Genomic DNA, 13,105 nt, shown 5'->3' with positions numbered 1-13,105 from the left:
ACAGTTGGATTTCTGCACTTTTCAGAGATTACATTTCCTGACAGTACATTTCTCCTTCCCCCTCACTGCGTTGACAGCTCAGGCGAGGCTCCAGGGACTGAAGTGTTCAAACCTGGCTCTGGAAAGCTGAGGTCTGACACAGAGTGGGTCTAACTTTCCAGGGCCAAGGAACTGGTACCAGTGTAAGCAGGAGAGGTGACCCAAATGTGCTGCTTTGAGGTTGAAGTCCCCCTCCAGGTTCAAAATTGATCCAGGGGCTGTGTCAACCTCCAGGACTTGTCCATGTGTGGCCTCTGTGAGAGGACCTGCTCAAGTCATGTCTCCAGGCCAGAAAGGTAAGTGGACTTGATGTGGCCAGAATAGCAACTTTTTATTAAATAGCCCAAATTCTGGCTGGTGGGCACAGAGTTTTGCAGTTCTGTTTGTTTGGGTCCCTGTGGCCCTTGTTCACGGATGTTCTCATTTCAACAGGAGTTAACCCAGTCAAGAGCTTCCAGGGGGTCCCAGTTCCAATGATTCCCAGAAGGATCTCATTATAAATGCCCTCATTTTTCACAAAACCATGTCACTTTTGTCCTCTTCTTTTGGGAAAGTACATCTAGTGCTGAACTCCACCAGCTTCCAGATGTTTACAGATGGCTGAATACTTGCATGCTACTGGGAAAAAACATGCAGCAGCCTTTGCTTTTTGTGCTTTTTTCTTCCAGCAAAACAGGTATTGTTGAGCAGAGCTATAGCCAAGAAACCTCTGAAATCTGTGGGATGCTTCCTACAACCCATAGTCTCTGACTTCAGCAACTGGGAATATATCTCCATGGAAAACTGTGTGAGTGGTAAGAGTTTAACCTGGGCTGGTCTGGCTTTCCAGGTGTGGTTTGCAACCAGCCTCCCTTTCCCAGCCTGTCCAAGCACCTTTTATTCACTCCTTGTCCACTTTAGTCCCCTCTGGCCTTTTTCTTATCCCCTTCATGGGGCTCTTCTGCCTGGTCCTCAGCCATTGTGCTGCCTGCCACAGTCCCTCCTTTCTCTGCTCCTTTTGAGAAGGAGGAGGGGAGACTTCCAGGATCCAGAGCCATCCTGGCTCTGCCCCATGTTGTGCCTATGCCACTTGATCCCTGACTCTCTCCCCAAACTTCTCAGCCACCAGTGACATGTGAATTAATTTATTTACAGCTTTAATACCTCTAGAAGGAGTGTTCTGCTTGACTGCATGCTGAAGGCTTCCCCATCTCTTGAAGAGGATCCCTGGCTCTGGCAGGTACCACGCCTGATATTTTTCTGAAGCCAATGTGAACTTGTCCCAGGTACAAATTCATCTTTAAAGTCCTTGCACTTGTGCTTGGATCAAGTGGCATTCCTACCCACTGCTAACCCTGCTTCTGAGCTCCTCTGCTGCCTGCAGCAGCGCTCAGAGGTGTCCACATAAAAAGGATTTGAATGTTCTGTGTAACTCAGGACATAATTTCCCAGCTCTGTTACGCGGCCCCAGTTGTACCTGCTGTTTCACTCATCCCTCAGTGGGAATGGTGATGGCTCCCGCTCAGTGGCGCCATTTTAAATGTCCAGCAGGAACAAAGCTCCTGATAAAGGTCCAGTTTTCCATGGGTTTGGTCTAAAACCTACAAGTTTTTACCCACTAAAGATCTGTCTGGACAGCTGAACATATATATAGGTGACATCACACCTGTATGTGTATGACAATGTCACTCTTGCTGCATCCTCATGCTGTGACCTGGCAGCAGCATGCTTTGATGGTTTTTGGGGCCACAGCTGAGAAAGCCACAGAGGCAGACAGCATGTCCTAAACCAATGTCTCTGACTGGCTTCTTTTTCTCATCCTTCCCAACATGGTCCTCACTGCCAGGTCCTCTCAGCCATCCTTGTCCAGTAGAGACGAGAAGAATTGATGACTTACTATGGCATAATTTACCCCTCTGCATAATGAGATGCTAAAGGCTCTCTTTTACACTAGGCTGGAGAGTTGCCTTTATGGACATCCTGAAGTCTTGGGCTTGAATGGAAACCCATATCCTACTAGGAGAAGATTGGATATACCTCATCATCACTTGTGCATATTTTTGCCTGCCAGGCAATTGCAGAAAAATAGGTGAGGAAAGATTGATCTGTAGGGATTAATTTTATGGGCTTGTGTGGAATCCACCTCCCATCATTTACCAACAGGTTAGCCGATGTCCTTATCATTCCCTTCATCCTGGCAGGGAATAACCTGCCAAATGAGCTGTCCCTTTATAAGGGTGTTATCATGTAGAACGGCAAAGCGGATTTGCACCTCTGATGGCTCCATGGTTATTTATATGGCATTAATGCCTTACTGAAGCCTGGGTCTTGTTGTGTTGCTCCTTGGGAGAGAGATCTTCCTCTGCTAAATTGCTCCAGGTGGGACAGGGAATGGAAATGTACTGGGAGCAAACAGGTTTCATGCTCAGGCAGCCACAGGTTGAGAGCAGATCCCACCATACCAGACGGCCTTTATCACACATAATTGAAGTCATGTTTGCCCCTACAGGGCTGCTTGGACTGCAAAAAGGCTGTTGTGATCTGCCCATGTTGCACATGTATGCTCCTGTAAAAAGTGACTTAGATGGAGCTTGATCCTACAGTGAATTCCCATTGTCCCCACCCCATTTTCTGTGTGGTTCAGTGACCACCATGTTTGGTGCAGGGCTGATGAGCCTTGCCCAGCCCAGCTCTCACCTTCAGCCTGTGCCTTCCCATTTCATTTAGGCTGGAAAGCACCTTCCTTGGAAACTCCCTCTGCTACCAAGAGCTGGTGACATGGCTTGCTAATGGTGTCACAGTCAGACTTTGCCCTCTAGGTCTCATCTTTGGAGCCAGTGCCCTTATTAGAAATACAATCCTTCTCTTCCCCCATATTTTTTTTTTAAAGTATCACTGAAAACTAAGGCACAGAGAAATGGAGCCCTTTGCCCAAGGTCATTAACCAGCTGCAGAGTCTGGAGTAAGAGAGCCTTGATTTCCTGGCTTTGTGTCACAAGTGTGAACAGCTCCTTACTCTGATGACAGTGAGGGCTTTACAGTAAGGAAGGGGGGAAAAAAAGCCATATTTCAACATGCTTCTTTCTCTGTCCCTGAGTGCATTCCCTAGGGTGAGAGTGAAGTCAAGAGGCTGCTGTGAAAGGGTTATAGCTGACCTCTAATCACAACCGATTAATGATAGCCCCAGGGAGCGAAAGCCCTTGAGCTGCCAGGAAGGAGGTGAGCATGGAAAAGCAGAGAAGTTTTAAATGCAGCAGCCAGAGTCCAAAGTAGAACAACAGCCGAGGAAACAGCTGTGCCTGGACACAGTGCAGGAATGGAGGGGATTCATTCATTCCCAGCAGTTTAGATCCAGCCCTTCAGTCTGCTCCGACCAGACTTGTTGCTCTGAATCAGCTGGTGATAATTTGGGGCTTTTTAATTTGTTTGTTCAAACTAAGCAAAAAAATTTGCTGTGAGGGTGGGTTAATATTTAGCTGCAAGCAGAGCACAGCAACATTGTGTGAGGGTGAGGAACACTTGTCAAACCAGGGAAACTGAGGCAGAACACCAGGATGGGGTGAGCAGAGCCAGGACCAGGAGGAACACCTGCTTCTCCTCGCACCACCAGGCATCCAGCTTTGTGCTGGGCTCAGCAGAAATCTTGCCTTAATGTAATTAAAGGATGAGCAGAGGTGGCTGCAAGAGGCTGTTTATGAGTGCAGAGGAGGGCATGCCAGGAAGACACTCCATTCCCCGATCGGAGCTGCTGCACGGGAGCACAACCCTGGACAAGGATGTGCATGGCTCAGATGCTCTCCAGCTTTCCAGCTCCTCCATGAAGGTCTGAGAGCAAATTGGCTGCTAATGCAGACAGGAGCTGGCTGGACTCAGCACTCCTGCACTACAGACTGCAGGATGGATGAGGTAACCCATGCTCCTACTCCAACAGGTCCAACCCTGCTTGTTAGACCTGGTCAATAGTTTCCTGTCAAAAGCAATTCTCTGACAAACAGATGTTGATTTTTTTTTTTTTCTGCCAGAGCAGAATTTTTCTCCGAACATGTCAATTTTCAGCCAAATTTCTTGCTTTTGGTGCTTGGTGCTTCTTTTTCCTCCTCGCTTAAAAAACAATAGTGAAAACAGGGTTGTCAGCTCTCAAAGTCTGAATCTGAAGGTTCAAGCCAGCAAGGTCTCCAAGTGTATTTTTGATTTTATGCCAAAAAAAAAAATAAAGAGAGGAATGGAAGAAGGTTTTTAAGAACTGATTGTCACGGTAGAAAAACATGTTAAAGAATGTCAGGAAAATTTCTGGAGGCCTGGTATCTGTAAGACTCTTTTCTGGCTTGTAGTTGTGAGTCTGAGGTTGGTTCAGGTGGAGTAGAGCTTGTGATTCTTGAGGTAGTCCTGTGGAGGGCCAGGAGTTGCACTTTGATGATCCTTGTGGATCCCTTCCAATTCAGGATATTCTATGATTCTATGAGCTTGGGGACAGGGATGGTGGCAGCCCAGCTCTGGTGACATCCAAAGGTTTCTGTTAGTGTGTCCCACTCCCTGTGCAGGTCATGAGGCCTGCTGTGTCTTCTGTGCTTGGTCAGCTCAATGGGCAAAGCTCGTGCTCAACATTGAACACAACAGCTCCTTAATATAACAAAAAATGGGCTGTCTGGAGAAATGCTGCCTTCTTTGGGAAGCTTTGGGTAGAGTCTCTGCTCTGAGACAGCCTGGCTGGCAGAGGTGATGGGGAGGTGCTGTCCCACTGTGAAGGAAAACAGTGATGATTTTTGTCCTTCCCTGGCCCACTGGGTGTCTGTCCACCTGGTGCTGTGTGAACATCTGTGATGTCTCTGGCAGCACCATGGTTTCAAGAGTTGATGCTCTGGCTCACTGATTCTGGAGCTACACATGGATGTAGCTATGACCTGCACAAAGGAGGACCACACTGGGACCCAGAGGCTGGAGGGTGCCTTGCTCTGTGAGGATGCACAGAGGTGAGGGAGACCTGAGGGGACAAGCTGGCCCCAGGCTTGACAAAGCTTTTGGGTGTTGCCTGAGTTAATGCAGGGAGCGAGGGCGCCTCTTGTTTGTATTTATGCATGCAAAGAAGTGCCTGCTGGGGAAGGAGTGGAAGGCTTGTGATTTATCATTGCTCTGTAATGGGTGCCTTGCTTCTAGTGAAAGAGGTCAACATCCCTGAGAGATACCAAACCCCCTCCGTATTAATGTCCTGTTACAGCTAATGGCTTGGGGTAGGGCAAGCAGGTCTTACAAGGAAGGCATTAAAGAACAGCGCTACTTGGAAGGGAAGCCAAAGAATTTACAGCAATATTTACACAGAGGCTCTCCCCAGAGATAAGGAGGTACACAGTCGGCTTGGGAGATAAGCACAGCTGTGGGACGAGGCAATGCAGGCACTGTTTGTGCATCCTGAAGTTCAAGGGGATCAGAAGCCAGAGCTGTGTGGTGCAAGAGAGGGGGATGCGAGGAGGACCACACACACCACCTGGGACCTGGCCTCTGGGAGGTACAGATGTTGTGTTTGCTCAGTGGCTTGCAGTGAGATATGAGGTCAGTACTGCTCCCTCAGGTTCCTAGACCTGAGCTCCAAACCTGGGCTTGAAGGTGTGGATTATTACAAGTTAATGAGTGCAATGTCCTGTCCTGGTGAAGATGTGGAGATCTGCCCCAGGTTAATGTCCCTGGCAGCCACCATCTGTCCTGTCCACCACACACTTTGGGAGCTGCAGGTTGACAGTTGTTTCTCCAGCAGGTCCTGCTAGTGCATCCCAGCTTCATCTCCAACAGCCCTGTCTTGACTCCACATGGCCATGTTCTGTGGAGCTCCAGGGACACATCTGACAGCCCAAAGGGAAAAGGCAAACCTCTACATTTCATTTGAGGTGAGATACAATTCCTAGACAAGCATGTGTTCCAGGACACAGGTTGTAAAAGGTCACCCAACCTGGGGAGCAAGTAAGAAACTTTACCTCTTTCTGTCCAGGTGATGTTGCAGTCAGGTCTCCCCTCCTTAGTTTTTAGCTCCATTTTTCCACCTTTCCTGTTGGCTCTGAGAGACATGCAGTGCATCTGCATTCGGTTGTCCCTCTGTTGTGCTGGCTGAAGATCCCTCAGACCATTCTCTGCCTTGTCCAGCCACTTGCTGCCAGATAAGCCAAAATCTCACATCCTCATCCAGCCAAATCTCCTGACCCAAACCTGGCTGAAGACAAAAGGAATTTCACTTGGTTTTTTCCTCATTGACAGCACCAGGGTTTGGATTTAGTCATGTGGAGAAACCAAATAAGCCCTGTGTATCAGCCCTAACAAGACAGCCCAGCCTGCTCCATGCCCCCTTCCTGCATCAACCAGACACTTCCCCGTGCCTCCCCTCTCGCTCCTGGTTTCTTTATGTGCTGAAATCACCCATGGCCACCACGTCATCCTGTGCTAGACCACATCTCCACCATCCTCCCCGGCCCCTAATAGCACTCGGCCACCAGTTTCTGAGCACTCCATCCATCATTTGACTAGCACATTATTTATTTACCATGGGGGAGAGAAAGGAGTTGGGTTGTCTGGAGAATGTATTAAATTTTCATTTGTTCTCATTGATTCCTGAAAGGAAATTGCTGAGTTATGCCATCAGGTTGGACAATACGGAGAGCAGCTACTAGAGGGGGTTACTGGGTGTGAAATAGGGGCAGAGTTAAGGTTGTTTTGAACATTAGGTGGAAGTTACTGTGACCATTTAGCTGAGCAACCCGATGAAATGTGTTGTCTGCTTCCCTCAGTCTCTGCTGTAGCTGCTTGCCCAGACTCTTCCCAGTTTCTCCTGCCATATGGGACACACGTGGTGCTGTTTCCTCCTGGCTGCTGGGTGAGGAGCTCTCGCTCACAGGTTTCCCCACTGACTCTGAAGCACCGTGCGTGTGCGTGGGAGCAGCTTCTGGCAAGGGCTCTTTCCCCGTCTGCAGGAGATGCTTGGCCTCTTCCAGCTCATCCCAGTTGGTTTGGAGACAGTTGCCTGACATATTTCTTCTCCAGGCATGTCTGGGCTCTCTCCCCCTGAATTTCTGCTGTGGTAGTTAGCACGTTATTTATGGCAATTTTTTCCTATTTTTTTAGTATGTACTAATATTGTAGGTTGCTCAAGAATACTGGCTTTTCCATAGGGTTCCTTGTCATCCAAAAGCTGTTCATTTTTCTTTCCCAGCCAGAACTGGCATCCCAGCCAACAGTGATGATTATGGTTCAGGTTTTCCATGCTTTGAATGATTATTGTTCAGGTTTTCCATGCTTCGAAGCCCACCAAGGACTGACTTGGAGTCTCAGCTGAGGACTGGTTCATATTACTTCATGTAAGTTCCATTTTCTAACCAAGTTAAACTAAAAATGTTGTCTGAACCCCATCAAGACACCAGGGTTGCCCTAACTTTTGGAGCAAGTCTTTAGTGAAAATGTTGAAATCTCATCTGAACAAGATGGAGAAGAAATTCTCCTTAGTGCAAAGTCTCATGGCTGGGATTTTTGAGGACAGACACTGTTTTCTGGGTTAAAATGGCCACCTGTGTCTCATGCTGCCTGAGGACTGTGGGCTGGGGAAGTCCCCACATCTCTGAGGAGGTCACCTCCATTTCTGGCCCCTCTGACCCTGCTTGCTGCCTCAGGTCACAGTAAACCCTTAATTCAGGGAACCACAATGTAGAAGTGGAATGTTTTTACTGGGGTTTTATTTTTGCAGTCTGGAGCATAATCAGGGGTCCTTGGGTTTCTGTGGGAGTTGAAAGAAAGGACAGAGCAAACTGGCACTGTTCCCAGTCCAAAATGTTTTCACTAATTGCATGCAACCTTCCTTACAGGAGAGAGAGGCTGCAAATACCACCGGCAGTTTAATTACCACTGCTGGTTCACATTGATTTTATTTATGCTGCTCCCGGTGCTGCATGTGAGCAGCGTGTGTGTGTGTGCAAGGTGGGAGTGGGATGTGCAGGGAATCATGGATGGCTTGAGGAAGGGAGCTAAGGAACTTGTGTGTGTTTATTTGGGGGTGTGGAGTCTTTCCAAGGAGCCCTGAGGTATTCAGCAGCCGCACCCCAACACCCATCGGTGGTGTGGATTGGGAAGGGACTGTGTGAAGCTGAACACAGGTATAGGAGATACATGTTGGGGTGAGACCCCTGGATTCCCAGGCCTGATTCCCAGAACTACTGGGCTTAGCCACCACCCTGACTTAACTCCGAGCCCCGTGGTGGATCAGTTCCCATTGCTGTCCTTCCCCTCCTTGAACAAAATGTGCTTCCTCCCCATCCCGAAGGGGGGGAGAGAGCGGCATGGGAGGAATCCAACGTGAGCAGGCTGATGGCTGCTGTCCCAGTGCAGGCTCAGCAAATGGGGCTTGTGATGGATGAATGTGCAGGGCAAGAAGTAATAAAATGGGCCCCAGTCATGTAATCTTCCATTAAAATGAAATGCATACCAGAAATGAGGCATTTCTGCAGCTTGTACCATCTCCCACGGAAGATCATGAATAAAAGAGGCAAGTGTACTGTTGACAGATGCCGGCATGCATAAAGGACAGTTCCTATAAAGGCAAAGCCCCAGCTAACAGATGGACTAAAGATGTGAGATGCAGGAAGATTTACCAGTCTAAATAATTCAAGGGAATGTCGTATGGGGAGGCAGTGCTGGAGAGGGGAGTCAGCAGAAGGTACAGATGGAAAGGCAGGCCAGGCCTTTCCCACAAACCCATTATGAACATCACTTGTCTGAGTGACAGTATGTTGCACAAGGCACCAGCAGAGATGGGTGGATTTGCCTCCAGCACTCCTTCTGCAAGGTCAGGAGTAGAGGTAATCTCAATGGTTGCAATTATTTGAGGTTTGCCTCCTGTAAGGCCGCTTTCTCCAGCCTTTCTCCTCTCCCACCTCTTCTGCTCTATCCCTTCTTCACCTGCTGCTGGGCAAAATGGGAACACAGAAATGTTTCTGCAGCCATGAGCAGAGGGTAGAGGTGGCAAAGGCATTCAGTGCTCCCATTGCTCTTCTCTGCCTTGCTCAGGTCCCTGGATATCCTTTGGACTTGGAAGGGGTCTGGGGGCCAGTGCTGGGTGCCCTGTGCCCATTGAGGGGCACTGGTGGTGCATTTGGTGCCTTTACGTTGCTTGGTGAAGAGACGTGGCTGCTATGTGATGTTTCTGTGCCCTGGTGATGACAGCTGGAAAAATTTTGTAAATCTCCCTGGCCATTAATAGGAAGTATGAGAAGGGCTGGCTGAAGCATTGCAGTGTGTTGGGAGGGTTTTTGCAACACGGGATGCAGGGATAAGCTGGTGTAGGAAGTGGCACAGAGGATGGGGCATCGAGGTGGCTGACAGCAGGGCAGGGGATGCCCAGGGCCCCTCTCCCACTGCTCCCTGGGAGCCTGGGGTTGGCTTGGTGAATATGAGACATTTTGGTAGAAGAGGGAGGATAAAGGGCAAGATGCAGAGGGTTAGATAGAAGTCAGTGGCAGCTGCTTGGCAGAGATTGTGCATGCTCTCCGCTCGGAGAGGACGCCTTCCCCGGGCTCGTCAGCCGTCTGCAGCACGGCGATTAATCATTGGTGTCAGAATCCCTAATCCTATTCAATGGAAAACAAACAGCACGGAATCCAGCCCTGTGCTGAGCCCAAGCAATTAGCATGTTTACATGGGCTGGGGAAGCTCAACAAAGAGTGGCCAACAGGGGCCACGGGAAATGAACCCTTGTCAGCCCCTAATGTTCCGACTGCCTGGGATCCCCAGGCTCTGACTCAGGTCCAGGCTTGGAAATGTGGCTCAAAGCAGTTGAATGCAGCTACTTGCCACCAAAACATGATTTTTCTCGATTAGGGCTCAGGTGCGCGTGAGTGTGGGCAGCTGCTGAAGTGGGGGGATGTGTCTGGTATGGATGGTCAGCTGGGGAAACAGGATCTGGAGGAGATGAGGGATTTGCTCCTGCTTAGGCTTTGAATTAGTTGCAAAAGTAGCAGCCAAAGCCTTTGCAACTCCAGCAAACACAGCCCTGATGCCAACCCCTTGTCCCCATTCCTCCTGCACCTCTCAGGCCCTCACTGCTGGAGCAGGATTGGGCTCTTCAGGGCCAGGGATGTGCAGGACCAACATCCCTGGTGGGCTGGACCCCACACAGGGGGCTCAGGTCTCCCACATGGGCTTCAAGGAGGTTTGAGAGGTGGGTTGCAAGGAAGGACACAGGACTAATGAGACATATCTGACCCGTGTGTGTGTCCCCAGGGCCTTGCAGCAGCCATCTCAGATGAAAAAAATTCCCAAAACCAAGAGCAACAAAAAGCTTCCTCAAAGTGGATGGAGGAGTCCAAGGCATGGACAGCCCTTCCTGAGCATCTCTGCCCTGCTCTGGATTATTTAACTGGGTTCTGCAAACACAACTTCAAACAGCAAACAGCAAAACAAGGGGAGTGAGACATAACCTTTTTTTCTGCAGGACCTGCCTGAAGCTGGGTGACAATGTGGGTACGTTGGCAATGGAAAAAAAGTTTATGTTTTAAGCTTCACGTGACCTCTGGAGCTTCTGGGCTTTGGAAGGTGGGAGTGAGACAATCCTCACAAGCACTCAATACCTGTCAAAGTGAAGGGGCTTTCCTGGGTACGCAGCTTTCCCCCTTCCTTCCCAGAAGTGTATCTGATTTTTGGGGGTGGAAAAAAAGAGGATTGATTCAAATAAAAATGTATTTGTATGAGAAAAATTATTTCCTTCCATGAGTAAACACATAGTTTGAGGCAAATTTACGGCTTTGGCCTGGTCATTAATATCTGGTTGTCAAAAAGTATTGGTTTGAACAAAAATATGTTGTAATAAAAATGCATTGTTTTGAAGAAATTTATTGTCCCCATGAAAACCTATTCAATTCAGAAAGATATGTTGATTTCAATGAAAATCTATTTGTTTTAAGAGACAGAGAGAGGGAAGTTGCACTTAGCCGAGAATCAGGGGCTTCTCTCGGTACAGATCTCCCTGCAGTCCCTTGGCTATTAGGATGGGGAAAGCTGGAAAATCAACAACTGGGTGGCAAAGGAAACCTGTAGGTCTTGCCTGTGCTCAGTGACCATCCTCCCAGCTGGAGAAAAGTGCCCAGCTCCCCTAGGGTAAGGAGGGGACATGGTTGTCTCCATCCTTATGGATTGGATGGCTTCTCCCACAAACAGCTTTTCTCACCCTGCAAATCTAATGTTTAGGTGACTTTCAAAGGCCCTTTCCAACCCAAAGTGATCTCTGATTCACCAGTGCGGATCCCAGCAAGTGGCTGCTCATGTGAACCCACCTCCAGCTGGAAAGGTGCACCTCTTGTAGGTGACCAGGGACCTTCATCTTCTGCTTCCTGTCTTGAGCCACACGTGAACAGCAATGAAGCAAATGGCTTCATTTGTTTTATTCAGTCTAGAAACAACTTCCTAACTTGCTGTGTAGGAATGTGTGTCGGTGAGATGGCTGTGTCCACACTGCTACCCATAATACTTCCCCTTTGGTGTGGTGGCACAAGGAAAGGGCCCCTTTTGTCTCAGGGCAGCTTTATGGTGTGTCTTTGTGGTTCTCCCAGCCCTGCTCCGAGATGGGACTGAGGTTTGCTATCCTGCCTAAGCCTCTTTCCTTGCCAGCAGGGACTGGATGAAATTCACCCTGAGCTCCAAAGCCCTAATGCTGCCTTAGCTGGGATTATGAGAGAAGCCACCGTGGTATCACCTGAAATCCACCTCCCAGTGCCTCCCGTTTAAAACAATCAGCAGATGTTTGCAGTGGGCTTTTTCTTTCATTATGCTCCAACTCTGCTATTTAATCAGCTTCTTTCTTCCTCTGTTTGTACAAGGTATCACTTGCCCATATTAAAGGGAGGGAAGGGAAGGTGCGAGATAAAAAAAAAATAAAATAAAATTGCCTACCCAAGAAATGTCACTGCCATGGTATTATCCCCTCCCTGCCAACACATGCACGGGTTCTGGTGTCAATGGAAAGGTTGCCTCTGATTAATATTAATAAAGAATTAGAGCTGTGTTTGTCATGATCACCTCGTTTGGTATTGCTCTGTGTGGCAGGTGAAAGCAGGGGAAGGAAGGGAAGAGGTCTGCACAGCATTCATTAATCATTTCATCACGAAGGAGTTCAAAGCAGAGGCCGGCCTTAACAAGGGCTGCAGGCAGGGATGGGACTGTGTTTATTCAGATGTGCCTCCTTATGTCCCTGACCTCCTGCCCCGTCAGCTGGTGTGGGCCTCCAAAACTAAGATGCTCTTCTAGGATCCAGGGCTTCCTACCCCTAAATGGGGCTGCCCTTGTCTTGTCTAGGTCAAGGTGATGTCACGTGAAAGTCTGACATAGGTCCACTATTGGTATCTATTTATCAGTTAAAAAATTACTCCTCAAGAGATCCTTGTTTCCCCTTTGAGTCAAGAAGATTATTAAAGAGTGGTGAGACCATCCTTTGAGAAGCTGTGTGATGGTAAACTTCCTTCTGCATGCTGGGACTCCTCAGAAGAACAGCTCCTCAGGGCAGGTGAGCAGTGGCCAGGAACTGAGAGACAATTATGAAACACGGTGGTCTCCGGGAACTCTTGGAGTAAGCCCTAGGAAGCCATGTTCCATCTCCAAGGCAAGACAGTAGGGATACATTTGAATTTAAGATGTACCCCTCAGAGGGTTCCTTGTCCTTCTAAAAGATGGTTCCTCCCATCATAAAATAGGTGCCTAAGCTGGAGGACCCCACACCCCTTGCTCTGTTGACTAGAAGACCCTACAGGTAGCCTTGTACTTAAACAGCTATTCAGTGGTTCAAGTCCAGTGGCCTAAATCCCATCTGCACATCTTTACAGAGCTGTTCCTTTAGTAGGCCAGCCCTGCCCTTGGCACATGGTGTTGTTGGGAATATGAAGATGAATGTCACAGGAGTTCAGATTCTGTATTTTATGCAGGTTGGAATATTAAGAGTGAGTGGCTCTGACTGAGGCTGGTACGTTGCACTGGGATTGTGGCACCCAAGTCAGTCTTGGCTGATGTTTGCATGCAGAGCTTAGCATGGGCATTATGCAGACTTTTAGTGGTATTTTGTTTCTTAAAGGTG

The 13,105-nt window shown here is 48.6% G+C and overlaps 1 long non-coding RNA gene across 1 annotated transcript in view; it reads left to right on the top strand.

Moving 5' to 3' along the window:
• LOC104695467 overlaps window positions 1–11,997 on the top strand; it is a 38,724-nt gene extending 26,727 nt beyond the window's left edge. Inside the window, exons 5-10 of the long non-coding RNA XR_005602552.1 lie at window positions 708–833; window positions 1,174–1,258; window positions 1,973–2,107; window positions 5,768–5,897; window positions 7,211–7,355; window positions 10,267–11,997. This is a non-coding gene — a long non-coding RNA (uncharacterized LOC104695467). The remainder of the gene's footprint in view (window positions 1–707; window positions 834–1,173; window positions 1,259–1,972; window positions 2,108–5,767; window positions 5,898–7,210; window positions 7,356–10,266) is intronic.
• The last annotated feature ends 1,108 nt before the right edge of the window (window positions 11,998–13,105 follow it).

The sequence above is a fragment of the Corvus cornix genome, chromosome 8 (assembly GCF_000738735.6).
Source record: "Corvus cornix cornix isolate S_Up_H32 chromosome 8, ASM73873v5, whole genome shotgun sequence".
Classification (NCBI taxonomy): domain Eukaryota; kingdom Metazoa; phylum Chordata; class Aves; order Passeriformes; family Corvidae; genus Corvus; species Corvus cornix.
The sequence above is the reverse complement of the archived record's forward strand: the minus strand, read 5'-3'. Positions and strand labels throughout refer to the sequence as shown.